The 14,121-nt window shown below is 38.6% G+C and overlaps 1 long non-coding RNA gene across 4 annotated transcripts in view; it reads right to left on the reverse strand.

Annotated features, from left to right (window-relative positions):
- Window positions 1-14,121, reverse strand: part of LOC118168296 — a 287,029-nt gene that overhangs the window by 40,013 nt on the left and 232,895 nt on the right. For all 4 annotated transcript variants that reach the window (XR_004751473.1, XR_004751474.1, XR_004751472.1 and 1 more), the window contains 2 exons: window positions 8,431-8,518; window positions 5,099-5,183 (listed from right to left, as the gene is read on the reverse strand). This is a non-coding gene — a long non-coding RNA (uncharacterized LOC118168296). The remainder of the gene's footprint in view (window positions 1-5,098; window positions 5,184-8,430; window positions 8,519-14,121) is intronic.

A 14,121-nucleotide genomic window follows, 5' to 3' on the forward strand; every position in this document is an offset into this window, starting at 1 on the left:
AGACTGTTATTGATTAAAAGAGGTGCCATACTGCAGACTTGTCTAACCCTGTAAGAACTATATCTTTCTTGAATTTCATATAGTGTAACTTAGATTTTTACATCTGATTTGAATTACTTGAATGTCTTAAAGATCTGTGTTCCAACCAGATGTGAGAAATGGCTTTGGTTTGGAAAGTTTCAAGGAAGGACCACCAAATAATGAGGAAAAAAACAAGTCTGTATTCCCTTATTCCCTACACCTTCAGTGGAAAATCAAAACAAAAAAATGTAGCCCAATTTTTAATGTAAATTAGATTCTTGTCAGGAAATTGTTCTCTAGCTGCAAAGTATAATTATCCTTTTTCCAGCCTGGTGTGTTTCTCAAAGCAAAATTATATGCAGCTTTACTGCAATTGATAAACCTCTGTAATTGGACGTTTCTGTACTAGTCTCACTATTTACTGTGCTTCATGTATGTTGTGTTACAAGCCACTGTTTTAACTATACCAAATATCTGCTAGTTAAATACCACTGACTATACTACTGTAATTGGCCATTCTGATAGAATACATATATTCTAGTTAACACTGCCAAAACTTAACACCTTTTTCTGTTTTTCTTTTCAGGAAACATTTTCTTTTTAAAGTGAATTCAGTTATTTTTAAAGTTACTTATAGGGAGTCATTAACAAGTATTCAATTTAAAATGAAGTGCTACCTCTTTAATAGGAAGATTAGTTGATGTCATTTTGCTTCGTTGTCTTTCCTTGATGAAAGTATACTATCTCTCAGAATCAGATTTTTTGTTGCAAAGCTATGTGATAAAGATAAAATAGATTCTGGGTTTTGAAATATTTTGTGACATGTCGAGAAACCTCTCTGTTCCTGTGAATTTCTCACTGGAGAACTGAAGAGGACTGCTAGAAACTGTCCACAAAAAACAGTATGAAAAAGGCAAAGTGAATTTATCTACAAAAGGTAAATAAGGTTGGAAATTTCTTTGGAAATACTTCTGAAGCACTGTTGAACATAGCAGTGCAAAACTGAAAGAATTAACTAGTTTGTTATTCCATATACAATGTGTAACACTGGTATGTATTTCAAGCTAGTAGTAAAAACAAAGGAACTATAGTAAACGGGTTACTATTAGATCACAGAGATGCTATCTGTACTTACCTGTGAGAAGTCCAAGGAGTACAGAGAATGAGTTTAAAGTACTGAGAATGACTGGAAAATATAACTGGCATTATTACTTTTAATTATACCTGGTGATTTGTTCCGGGATTTATAATCCTGACCTTGATATTCTATAAACAGAACTTTCATTTAAAAGGGATTAGGGTTGCCTACGTGTGATAACCCACCTTAACTTAAACTCTGTAAGAAGATGCCAGGTTACAGAGCGCCTCCTAACCACTCCTTTCCTTCACACAACTTGTCTGCTGCTAACAAGTGACTACATTGCTTTGGAGAATTCCTCCTGCCACCACTGAACACATCACGCACAAGCTGACCCAGGTTACAAAACGCTGTCTTATTTAGATCAACATTAGCATTATTGGGTATTGACATACATGACACACACGAGTTCAGTAAGCAATATTTTATGCATCTGTGAGCAGAGTATAAATGACTTTTTTAAGGCAAAGCATCAGCAGAGAGACCTCCATAGATAATCCAACCATACCAAATCTCATGGTCTCAGGAAGGCAAAGGCTTGCCAATACAGATTGGCTTGTGAACTCAGACAAGTGCAGACAAGGAAACGCTCTTCCACACCCTCCAAGCTGGTCAGGTGGAGGCTGGTTCCAGCCCAGAAGATCTGCATCGCTGAGTACCCAAACTTCACATCTAGTGTGACCTCCTTGGCTTCCACACTGGTGCTCAGATTGTCAGCTCAGAACAAAAAAGCTGGAGAGTGCACTGAAGTAGAAACCATAAGGGCACCAGTATCTCCAGTCTAACAGAAATAAACTGCTAAGGACTATGCATCTTTCCTATGTGCAACTGTCAAATGAACTAAACTATCCTCATCCTGATTGTGGCTCCTGTCCAGCTGGAAATTTGGGGAAGGATGGCCATTTCTTCTGCAAATTCCTTTCCACATACCACACACACACACATACACAGTTGTGAAGTGGTTACATCCTTACTGAGGGTTTTGTTACAGGCTGGGTTAAGCCTTTTTGAAAATGGTAGGCTTAACCACCGCCTTTCTCTTCTGAGCTGTAAAAGACAGTTCAGCACACGTTTCTGCCCAAAACAAAGGCAAATGCAAGGTTGCCTAGGAATTTGAAAGATCTGGGTGGGGAGCCTTGGTGAGTTTGTTTTGGGCACAGTTGTATGTAGAACAGAGAGAGCAGATGCAAAAGCAGAGAGAGCTCAGAAGCAGACCTGAAGGAGAGGTAGGCAGTCTGCATGAGTCGTGGTGCACAGCTCTGGGAGGAGCCTGGAGAGGGGGATTTCAGTCCTGTTGTTTGCTGAAAAGATTCTGGGAATGAGAACAAGGAATCTTATTCTGATTACATGAGTCCTCATGTGCTCAGGACAGCGGGGTTCAAGCGTCTTGTGAATGGAGAGCAGGTCAGCAGGGAAAACTGATTCCCCCCACTAGCTAACTCTCCTGTTCTCCAAGCCGAACTACTTACGATGTGCTGAATTTCACTTAGCAGTGGCTCAAAAGTGTGCAGCCATGTGTAGAGTACCATTCAAAGCTGTACAAAACTGTAGTCATCTCAAGTAATGCAAAGTTGTGAATAAAACACACAAGAAAGGATGAAGAACCAGGAAGAAATCTGCTTACTTTTGACTTATATGCTTGACATGCATGACCAAAATACTTTACCACTACCTTTAGCCATCAGAGATTTTTGAAAGACTGGTTATTTACCAGGCCAAACTAGAATCGGCTTTGGGAAGCCTTACAGGTGTACTATTATATTAATTGAGAGTCACAATCTTATCCAATTTATTTGAAAATTCCCAGATAAACCAGTCTTTATTTCTGGATTATGAACACTGAATTTGGCAAATTCTATATATAGCCAAAACAAAGAGTCTGGGACCTTCTTTATCTAGGAAGTGTAACAGAAATAATTGAACTATATGATAACAAACACTGAAATGGGCCCCGGACTGCTTTTTAAGTCACTGTTTTAACAAGAGCCTTGGAAGATTTACCTTTAGTAGGATAGCAGATATGGTAACCCAGAGATTTTGTAGGATTTTAAAACTCATATAACTGTAATTTATTTCTATATACTTAAACTGGGGCCAGAATACTTATCATTGCAGAAACAGGGATTTATAGCACTTTATTCCCTTTAGTGTTCATGTGGAAGGCCATGGAGTCCTTGCTCCTAGACTTGCTGATAGAAAGATAATCATCTTTGAACTGAACTTCCCAGGAACCAAATCCTCCTCCAGCCAATGGAAATGTTATTGCAGACTTCAGTGGGAGTAAATTTCAGTTCTGATGTTTTTTATGACACTTCTATTTGGGACAGATAGATGAACTATCATTTACTTGAGCATTCATTACAAATTGCCAGTAGATTTTTTTTTTTTTTTTTGCTAATGTTATGGTTAAATGAGGCTTGTAATGTATTTCTCATTTTGTAACAAAAGCCCCTGTGAAAAGGAAAGACAGTATGTGTTGAGCAAATCTTTAAAATCTTTTCCTTTCCTGTGAAAAGGAAAGACTGTATGTGTTGAGCAAATCTTTTAAATCTTTTAAAGATGACCAAGGTAAGCTAGCTTACCTTGGTCATCTTGTTTACTACCCATTCATTTAAAAGGAAGGTGTTTATGATATGAGTTTTGGCAAATATTTCATAAAATTTCAAAATTGTATTTTATTTGTTTGTGATGCAGAGAGAGGAGAGAGGATTTTCATCATTTCAGCTATTTAAACATTCTTTTTTTTTTTTTTCCCCACACTAAATTGCAGCTCACCATGACTTGCAATGACAGATACCAACCGCAGCAATCAATAATATACAGTGGAAATGCCAATGGACTCCTCAGAACAGCACTGCTAGTGGCACCGCTTTTTACTGCTATTGAAATGAATTCAAAGGAGCTGGGCTTTTGCTCTCAAATCATGCATTATGTTATCACTTTTCTATTCTCACATCATTTTTTTAAAAGCAATTGTTTCCTTGATTCACAGCTATCCACACATACGTGATATGAAACATTACGTGCCATATTTTAACTCTCCCTGGGTATAAGTCTACAATGTGTTGATGTTGATGTGAGATGAGGATGCTCAGCACTTCAACAAAACCAGGCCCTACGTAAAGGCGAATGTAATGTTTCAACAAGTACAAGTAACAAATGGACATGGTGAAGGTGGTGATTAAAGACTATTGTAAGTACACTTTGGGGTTCTGATGTTGCAGTACTAGCCTGCTTCTATTTTACTTTTGTGGCTCATTTCTTCGCAGAGCACCTCTTGTCACTTACTGTTAATGTTTCCTTGCCGATCTTTTACATACTGTTTTTATTTAATGATTCTTGACCAAGGGAAGAATTCTGCTTGCAGTGGCACAGGCTAGAGTGCTGACCTCTGGAGCGCTGAGTGTTCTGATTTCCTTCCTCCTCCACCAAATTTTGCAATGGGGAGGGCATTCAGCCCAGTTCAGCAGACACTGGGAGTGGCACTCACCTCACCTAATGTGGAGGTAGAGAGCTACTCATCAGCTGTTTGCTCACATCCACTTTGTAACTGATGGGAAGAAAGAGGCACCTATAGGCTGTGGTTCATCTTACCTATCTTAAATACCAAGGATAATGTGAATTGAGACCCGATACTGCCTCGTGCTATGGTGACTCATTCACTTATAACTGCGTACCCTGTACATATCTACATTTGCTCAGCTGCATCCCATGTCTCGATACTTCTCTCATTATGACCTTAAGTCCAGGGTAATTCCAGCTCAAGCCATTTTCAGGATTTATACAAATTGCCTCAAGCCTTTTCACCACTTATCTTGAAGGCACTTTGATAAATGTCCACATTCAAGGATTTTTTAAAAAAAAAAAACAAACTGAAATCACCTCTTGACAATGCAACATTTACCACACATTAAAGCAGTTCATTTGGATTTCACTTACACTAATATTTGGGTATCAGCAGGAAGCGGTGTTTCGCAAATATGATTTAGCAATGTGTTCACGATGTTCTGCATGGATTCCTTCACTACAAAAAAAGAGAAAAGATCATTTTACAGATAAAAAGTTGTCATGTCACAAACCAAAACGGAGGAAGTTCTTTTGTTACAAACTGAGATGTTAAGTGATTTTTTTTGTGTTCCTGCCTTAAATAGTCTGGGCTTCCCTTAAAAAATAAAACGTGAAATTCACTGTTAGTTTTTTTAAAACTGTCTGACTAAGATGTCACAGAGCCTCTTACATTGAATCCTGTCATTTGAATCACTTTTTTTTTTTTTAAAAAAAACAACCTTTTGTGTATTTTGCAAATTCAGACCTTTATCACCAACCAAATAAATCTCTCATTTTGACAATAGAAAATCTAGCTCCAAATCTGAAATTCATCGTTTGGGTTTCCTTCTACTTCCTGTCTGGGAGCATAGTTACGGCAACTATTTGCACAAGTTCGTATCTAATTGAAACGCTGTTGACATGTGTATGTGCTAAACAAAGGAATGTAATAAAAATTTATGAGTTAGTTAGACTTTGAATCAATAAAGTGTTAAAGAGTTAAAAAGAGCTCATTTTTTTTCTCAGGTCTTTCAGGCCAGGAACTGTTTGCAATGCACAGAGCACATCTGGGATTCCCTTTCACAGTGTCCTATATACATATCTTTTTTGATTACCATGAACATGACAGAGATCTATGCAGTGAAGCATAATGCAGTGATATGAAACTCTCTCAGTGATTTTCAAAATATGCAACTCATAAATCATCCATCTTAACCTGGGCCCAAATTTGCATGAAAACGTGGTAGATCGGCTCAAAAGGTAATTTACCCAAAGCCCAACCAATCCCAGCTGTGTGAAGCACATAACAAAGTTAAGAAGGTAGGTTTCACATGGCTTCAGGGTTTGTAATGGATGCTTTGCACAGCTGTAATGATGAGTGGGTGAGGAGAGTAAAGAATGAATGAAGTGTGGGTGGTGGAAATATTCACTGGGCATGTCACGGCCAAGGGAGGAAGTACAGGGGCCTCCCGGTCTCCACGATGGGAAGGACATCAAGGCTCCCTGGACAGGGGTCCTACTTATTTATTTATTTCAGCTCTGACACATTCTAATTAGGAAGGCAAAAAATGTGAAATTGATACAGTTTCTTTTGAACACAGGGAGATGACTGTGGCTGCACAGCAGAGCTGTCTTATAATCTGCTTCCAAATGTGTGGGTGCCTCTTGGGTTTCCTCAGATATTTTATGGACTGTTTTCAAAGATTTTTATAAAATCAGGCCAACAATGTCTGCATCCCCTACCACATCAGTGAAAAATTGGACCGTGTTTCAGAGTCATGTAAATTCCTTCTATAAGAAACATTTACATTTTACTAAGTGAAAATTTAGCAGACCACTTCATGGGTGAATTCATCCCTGGTTTGTCTCCCTCGTTACAATACAGTTACCACAGGGATGGGTTGACTAATAGGTTACCACTAATGAACAGAAAACTGAGTAGCACGTATAACTGAACATTACAAAGGTTTCTTCCAGGATTGCCATGGCACGTTCAGATAGTCGATAAGATAATTCATTCTTACTGTTCCTGTATTTTCATGAGAACTTATCTGTAACTTATCAAAACCTGAAGACTGTTTTTTGTTTCTTTATTGTATTATTATATGGCACAGTAAGTGTAATAAAGTAATCTGCTAACTGTTCTCCTTGACTTTTCATATTCATTGCTCTTAGGTTTTCTTGCACATATAGTAAAATATATACAACTTTTGTATCTAAGGTCCTAGTAGTTTAAACACAGTCCACTTCTTTCTTGGCAAAATATTATTTGCAGTTAGGACTTGATTAGGCTTGAAAATATTAAAAATACGTTGACTAATGCACTGTTAAAAATATAGAAAGTGTAACGTTTAAATAATGATAGATAATTCATGGTCTAGTGTAGGATTAACTATGATCTTCTGATGGGATTTTAAATATGGGCTCTTTATTTGCTTTGAATGGTTGTTCATGGTTCACAGTTGTAATCACAGCTGATACAGCAGTTAAAAAGATGCTGTTCTACAAAGCTACCCCATTGCCTAACGAGCAAGTTACTCAAAATGGTGGGGTAAAATTATGTCTTCCCCGAAGTCTGCCTGAACTCCATCGATTTGGAGGAGGGGAACATTTCTTTTTTGTAGAGAACAATGTACTCATTCAATCTGAAAGCTATGTAGTTTTTTTTCAGTGTTTTTCTTAGCCAAGTAAAAGTATCGTAAAGGACAAAAAATGTCTTTGACCCTGGGCAAGAATTAGTGACATTGATAACTGTCACATTTGAGGTTTTAAGGAAAGCAATGAAAATTCAAAATTTGCTAGTGTTTCATTCTTTTAAGCTAAAAGACTCATGCAGCAAGAATCTGTAAATGACACTCAACCAAGGAAAAGCTTTCTGAACAGCTGATGTGAAACTTGAAAAGAGGCGATGTAACAAATGTAATGCAGGGGGCAGGGGGAAGTGCTTTCATTCCAGTTCAGGAACATCTGGTTTATTGCAACAATAACTACTGTAATTATATCACTGTTGGAAAAGCTGCTCTAGGTTAGGTTAAGTTTGTGGGTTTCTATAATAAACACTGCTTTGGAGGAGTGGGGGTTCAGTATTTCAGCCATGTCAGATCACACTGAACTGAACTATGATTTGAGGCAAAAATAACAAAATATGGAAAACATAAAAGCATTGTTTCTAACCATATATTTCTTGAGATATACTCTTGGTTTATTCCTCATTATAGCAAGTGGAGGGTATGCCAAAGAAGCAAATTGTTGGATGACTGACCATATTTCACTGATAAAAACTAAAAAAAAAGTAATTTTTTTGTCAGTTGGAAATAGGCTTGTTAATACATTATGGTAATGTACATTGCTGTAATAAATAAACAAGCAACCCGCAAAGGACATTAAGTACCATTATTGTCACTTCACATACAGGGTCAGATAGCAGCTTAATGGCAGAGGGTCTCCTAATAAGAATACAGTGAATTTTTCCAGATGAATGCCTGTGAGATAGGAGTTACTGCCTAGCCACCATATTATTTCACTAGTCATTCAAAAGTATCTCAACTGAAGTATCTTAACTACAGTACGATGCTTTTGTATCTAATGGGAAATTTGAGTCTCCACCAACCCTTTACTACAGGAGAACCAACTTAATTCTCTCAGTTCCCAGGTGTATTTCCTGCATATTATGCAGCAGCAAGAGAAACTGTCTCTTTTCTAGGCAACAGGGTATGTTTACTGACCTCAGGATCAGTAGCGTTCACAGCAGTACCATGGCTGCACTTGGATCTGCAACGGGCCAGGTGCTGCATATGAAAATTTTCTCATGAACTGCAAAATACAAATAAATCACTTTTTATTCTACTGTTAGGGCATGCTTAGTCTATAGTCTCTCTAAAAATGCTGTAAGTCTATACAACTTCAGTGTACTAACAATGTATAAAAAAGAATGGGTCAACATCTTTCTGACAAGGGGGTATAGGAATGTCATTGCAAATATATCAATACCCATTAAAATGCTTTGTTTTTATAGCAAGGTCCAAAACTACCTCAGACTTCTGGAAATTTAAGAATGATGAAGAGATTTTTTTTATCATAGTTTGCTTCTCCATCTCACAATATGAAGTTGTGTGCTGCCATTTATTCAGATTCACATGTTTGAAGACAATAGATCAAATGGAATTTGCGAGTTACATGTATGCATCACTTTAACAATTGACCTATGTCTTGCATGCTTACACTGGCAAAATATTACATAAGCAAGAATCAACTTATATTATACATGCAAATGTGGGTTTATATGTGCAGAAAACTTCTGTTTTATAAATGCAGGTGTAATATTATCTTTAGTTTTATCTCTACACATACTATTTCTACAAGCTCAGTCCTTGGAATTGAAATGAAGCCTGTACTTCACTACAGATAGAATAAAATGCCGGAATATCACAGTCTGTTTTTCTGGGTGTCTTTTTATTCTACCGGAAAAGTTCAAATTAATGGAGTAAAAATTGCATCACATAAATGGAAACTAAACCTTGTTGAAGGCAGACCAGTGAAAACACACTATAATTTTCAAAGCAACATAGTAGAGAAAATAACAAAGTTGTTTTAAAGTTCCAACAAGAACAGATTTGTTATTTATGATTTACTCTATCTGAATGCCCCAAGCCATTATGGAATTCAGTGCTAGACTCATCAGTCATACAAATAGTTTTTTCTTCCATAAGGTTTTCTCTGTAACTTTTCTATAAATTACATATATGTATACTTTTCATACACACACCACATATACATGCCACTGTGATGTATGTACATGCATACATACATATATGTCTTTTGGGGAAGATGAATCCTGGATTTTTTTTTTTCAAATAAAATGACGTGAATCACAAACAGAAAAATATCTCTGACTTGAAAAATTATTATTTCTCACCTGTCTCTCATCTCATCACCAGTTTTGGAATTCTGGCCAGGGGGCTGCTAAAATTTTGTAAGATTAAAAAAAATCATAATTTATATACTCATATCATAAATACTTTTATTTTATATATGCTCCTGGTTTTATTTCATGGGCTTTGACTACACTCATTGCCTCAAATGGCTTAATTCTGTGTGATTAGGTTCCAAAAAGTTCAGATATCAGAATTACAAATGGAAGAACAGATCATCAACTGAGATCAGGAACTGCAGCACAATTTACATGAGCTGAACTATGGGAGAGTTTGTTCAAAATACAAATGGCCTGGTGGTGAAACCACTTGAGGCACAAGCCTGAAGCTTGCTCTACGCTCAGGATAAATGGCACCCACAACACTGATCTGGTCCTTCATACAGAAGAAAGTCAAAAGTAAACAGTTTGCAAGCTGCTGGCAACAGCACTAGGCATGCCTTAACCATGCTAGCTTTAAAATGGTAGAAGTACTTCTAAAATCCTAGAAGTAGGATGAACCCTTCACCTTTTTTTTTTAATGTTAAAATACCTACATCTCTGCTCCTGCCTGCCGAGACACTGAATTTTGGAAGATGCTGACTATTGCCTAGATAATGCTAAGTTTCCTCAAATGCCTTTCTTGTCAATGGCTCTAGATACCTTTCAGCACCCTTCCAGCACCAGGCATTCATTCATTCAAAAAGAACAGAAGTTATTGCAGAGGGTTTTTTTTTTTTTTTCAGTTTACCTGGTGTCAGAAACTTGCAGCAATTAGGATTTAGACCTCCAAAATGCTGACCTTTGTCTTCTTTTACCAGAAAATGGAGCAGGGCTATTCTGTTTAAACCATGCCTTGCATGATTCAATATATAAACCAAAAGAGAAATGATTTTTTTTCCTTTTAATTATCAGAAATCAAAGAACAAAACTGAATATCAAATAGTGGACTGAAACATGATTTAAAATAAATGCTTAAAATCTGAATATATAATTTCCAATTCTCTTTGTTTTTTTTTTCCTCTGCTTTTATAGTGTTTCATTAGTATATCTAGATAGCAGACAAATTTGCTTCTGGTGGGCTGACTTTCTCCTATAGTGCTCCTAAGTCACCACTGATTGTTTCAAGCGCCTTCCGTCTCTACTAAGCTCATACCAGAACTGCCTGTGCTGAGGATGGGGCAAGTTCATTTCCAGTGTTGGTCCCATGCCACGTTAGAGTGAGAGATATTTACTGGCACTGGCTGCTTATGTTTGCAGTAAAATTATGCATGGCAAAGGTGGGGCAGCACCTGGAACCCTGCGACATTTCTGTTTCCCCTGTAGATAGCACTGGAGATGCTCCCCTTGAGCCCTAAGCGATCATTCAGTTCAGGACTTCTCTCTTTACAAATGCTTATATTGAAGGGGAAGCTCTGTTTTCTGAGAATAGACAAAATGAGAAGTTTGTAAGTGAGGCAAGGAGGTCTTCCAGAGAGGGCAGAAATCGTGCATATTTGCAGTGATATTATGAAGCTTAACAGCAGTTTTCTGCCACCTGTAAGATACGACATAAATATGAATGAGAACTGTAATAGACACACAGAGTAAAAAAAGAGAGGGGATCCTAGTTCCACTTCTATAATGTTCTGAGCACTCTCACATCTTGTCCTTGACCCCTCTTTTTTTTTTTTTTTTTTTTTCTGAATTGCCTTGTTGCGATTACAAGAGCTGGTTGTACTTCAGAGACTGTATCATTCACAGAAGTGCTGAAACTATTTTCTGCATGAAGGCAGAATATTCCATATTAAAGAAACCCAGGTTTTGTGGAAAGATTCAGAGAGATGCATTCTGGTATTGAGACTTCGTTCAGTGATGATAGTGCAGAAGTTCTGCTAGAAGCTAGGGAGACAGAGAGACTTAAAACACAAACCTGAGAAAACATATCCTAACAGTAAGAAATTCTGTAGTAGTCATTGTGTGTGCATTATGATAAGTGTTTTTTGTTGTTGTTGTTGTTTTTTGTTTTTCTGACTTTGTTCTGCAACTTCAAAATGAAACATCTTCATGAGAGATGAACGTGTTCTGCATTCAGCACCACTTGCATTTAATAGTCTGGTCTTCTCACTACAGGTCAGAAACCAGAGACAGACACAAAGCATAAATGTCAGACCGTGAAATATGAAACACTCCAGAATTCCAAGTTCAGATAAAGAGTCTAACCATTCAAAGCTGAATGTCACACCAAAACAATGTGAGAATTTGTGAAGCATTTTTATGAAGGTAAGGGCTGTACATAGGTTTCAGGTCTATGTAAGGTGAGTGCTTGGTAAGGGAAACACATCTGAAGTTTGGACTGTTCAGAGTCAGAGTTAAAAGTGGAAAATATTGGGAACAATTAGACAGTGAATTTTTACACATGATCATAAGAGGGCTATTGAGAACAGATGTTTCCGTAATCATGACACAGTGGAAGAATTCTTAGTGTTCAATGTGCTTCAGCTCTGCATTTCCTGCATGGTAAGATATACACTGCGTATCAAGAATTACTAGGGTAGACTACAGCACAGAACATTTAGGAACTCATCTCAGAGCCTGGTAGAAAGTTGCTTTCACAGGCAGACATTTTAATATTTCTCTTTCATAAATGGAGCCACTAGAGAAAAAACAACAAAGGTTACAAACCCAAATACTCTCTTTACAACCCCATTTTCACACCAGTAAATAGGTTCTAGGTGCAAGAACTAGACTCCATCTCTCCTCTGGAAGTAGAAATGAAGAATGCTTTGCTGATTTCTACTAAGACCTTTCGATGAAATCTCAGGCCATGGTTACACAGATACTTCATTCCATCAGGAATCCGCAATGCCAACAACATGCATAGTCCTGTCACTCCTCCCTGTTTCTCCACAAAGTCTATCCACATGGCTAGTTGCTCATTCTCGTGTTAATTACTGTGTGGTGAGAGCAGACCAGTGCTCTGCCTGAAAATGATACCAGCAAAAAAGCAATTAGTTTTCATCGTGGGATCCATGCCCCATCAGCCTCCCCGTGGGACTGACAGAGAGAGCAGCAGGAACGGGATCCCTAGGGCAGAGCGCACTGGGGCTCTCAGCAATGGCTCAGGCTGCCATAACACTTCAGTGACTGACTGCGCCCTCATTCATCACGTGTTTGTCTCACTGTGCTGGACACACTGAATTTTCCTATCCAAGACTGTTTGATATTGAAGCGCATCTTTCCCTGCGTCTCCCAGCATTTTCATTTCAGAGCACTACCTAGCATCGCTGTGATCATGTGCTAAATTAAAGTTACATCTGTGCAGCTGGCTGTTTTTTTTCATGGTTTGTCTTTTTCTTCCACTCCTTCCTCCAATTCAGAAATCTCACTCTTGTGGCCTCCAGAGCAAAACCCACAGGGGAGAGGCTCATTTTCCCTTCTTCAGAAAACTCAATGTCCTTTCAGTGCTCTCCCATGGTGCATCGGCCTTTACTCTCCGGCCCGAGCCCTTCCGAGGCTGCCGGTCACCGTGGAAGAGCTTTCCCACATGCTGTATTGTCAGGGGACTGCCTGACCGTGGTCAGTGGTTTCTGCCTGTGTACATGTGGGTGGAGAGGGGCAGAGGGGCCACACCAGAGCAGAGCAGAACAACTGCAGGAGGGAGGCCTGGGGACGGCTGGGGTTTGTGGGTGAGAAGCTGCTGACCTGCCAGGAGCTGGGGTCTGTGCAGACCAGTATCAATAAAGACATTAAAAATAGAGAAAGTAATGGCTTCCTAAATTGCAGACCTTGGCTTGCAGAGAGAGGTTTTGTCTTTTCCAGACTCATGCACATAAAGTTTGTCATCTGTCCACATCTGCTGCATTTGCTTGGTGAGTACATAGTGACAGGATACTTGACCCGGGAAATTATTGGTGCAGAAACCTCAGGCATTTTCTCACCTGCACAACATTGATAGCATTGCCGTTACATATCAGCTGCTGAGGTGGCTTTGAGCCCCCTGGCTTGTTTCTCACAATTAAACCTAGGGTGGAGAGATGTTACTGAAAATAACAAGTGATACCAAACTTGAAATTCAGACACAGCCTTCCCCGTACTTCAGGTAAGTTTGGACCTATGGTTTGGATCCATCTCACTCGTGAAGTTGTGACATTCTGTGTTGCCGACAGTCTGCCCCCACCAGCAGTGGCACATAAGGCAAAAATAGCCTCACTAGCACAGCATCACCCCACTTGGTAATGGGGATTATTTTTTGGAAAGGCCAGCATGTTAAACTCACACCCAGCCTTCTGTATGTTACCTGAATGAGACACCAAACACGACACAAGGTTACAAGAGTCAGATTTCCATGGTCCGTAACTAACTGAAAGGTAAAGCAGGCTTGTAGCCTGGGCTTTTTGTTTTGTTCTCTGTGTGTGTGCCTGTGTGCTTGTGTGTTTATGCCAGCTTCATCCAAACAACGGCTGGCAATACTTCCTGATTTTGTAGTTGAGATATATAAATACAGCACGATTGAGATAATATCTGG

This window comes from Oxyura jamaicensis, chromosome 5 (genome assembly GCF_011077185.1).
Source record: "Oxyura jamaicensis isolate SHBP4307 breed ruddy duck chromosome 5, BPBGC_Ojam_1.0, whole genome shotgun sequence".
Classification (NCBI taxonomy): domain Eukaryota; kingdom Metazoa; phylum Chordata; class Aves; order Anseriformes; family Anatidae; genus Oxyura; species Oxyura jamaicensis.